The 1,137-nt window shown below is 28.7% G+C and overlaps 1 non-coding gene across 1 annotated transcript; it reads right to left on the reverse strand.

Annotated features, from left to right (window-relative positions):
* On the reverse strand, positions 1-72 carry TRNAT-UGU (transfer RNA threonine (anticodon UGU)). Its single transcript has one exon. It is a non-coding gene; the product is annotated as a tRNA-Thr (tRNA).
* Positions 73-1,137: the final 1,065 nt, after the last annotated feature.

The following is a 1,137-nucleotide window of genomic DNA, read 5'->3' on the forward strand; positions in this document are numbered from 1 at the left end:
TGCCTCCTGTGAGAATTGAACTCACGACCCCTGGTTTACAAGACCAGTGCTCTGCCCCTGAGCTAAAGAGGCGATACTTCAACAGCATTACTCAAGGTTAAATGTGAAAACTATCTATATATTGAGTATTTATTCCCAAATTTAGTACAGACTTTAGAATCGGACACGACAGTTGGCGCTTACCACAAAAACCTGCCACTTTTTCGAAATAGATATATATATATTTATTAAAAAATATAAATCTATGTTGATAAATTAACTTTATACTATTATTAAAAAAGAACTAAATTAGAGAAAAAATTGCCATTAACCGATGTGAATTATTAATTTAGACTAATTTTTTTTCTTAATATTTTCTTTTCTTAATGATTAACGTTTTCTCGAATCATTTATTTTTATGTGTACCGTCTCAGTAGGATTTATATGGCAGCTTTAGTCCAGTTTAAGTTGTTAAAATCTCAAAATATTTCTTTCATTTAATTTTTAAGTAAATTATCTACTTGTAATTAATAAATATTTTCCTTGACGCACCAGTACTTTGAAAACAACTCATTCTAGTACAAGAGCCCAAGAGGAGAAAGAAGGCAGTAATCTCACCCCAATTTTTGATTACTTTAATGAAAACTATGTATAATTAATTGCCAAAATTGATCAGTCTGCCAAGTATAGGTAGGAGGAATAAAAAATGGCGGCTGTTTCAAAACTAATTTTTCATTCGGAGCTCTATATTTTAAAAAGTAGCAACAACACAAGAAAACCTAAGAGGACGTCATTTAAAGAAGAGTAAATTTGCTAAAATATGAGCCCTAATAGAATTATTTACGTTAAATAGTTTTCGAGATATAGCTTTATAGCTTTTTAAAAAAGCAACATTTCATAAAAATGTTGTAAGGGACGTACTAAAAGATCAATAGTTAGTGAATTTATTTTGAAAAATCTATATCTAAAAAACCATTTGACGTACAGATGTCTATTAGCACTCAAATTAAACCTAGTTTAATCAGCTATGTTTATGATGTTTATCTTCGTAGGAGTAATAGTTTACATGAAATTTGCTAAAATAAATTGATTTATAGTTGTTCGGACAAATTTTCATTTACCAAATTTATATTCATATGTGAATATCATAAAAACTAC

Source organism: Halyomorpha halys, unplaced genomic scaffold (assembly GCF_000696795.3).
Source record: "Halyomorpha halys isolate HHAL.00 unplaced genomic scaffold, Hhal_1.1 Scaffold24.1, whole genome shotgun sequence".
NCBI lineage: Eukaryota > Metazoa > Arthropoda > Insecta > Hemiptera > Pentatomidae > Halyomorpha > Halyomorpha halys.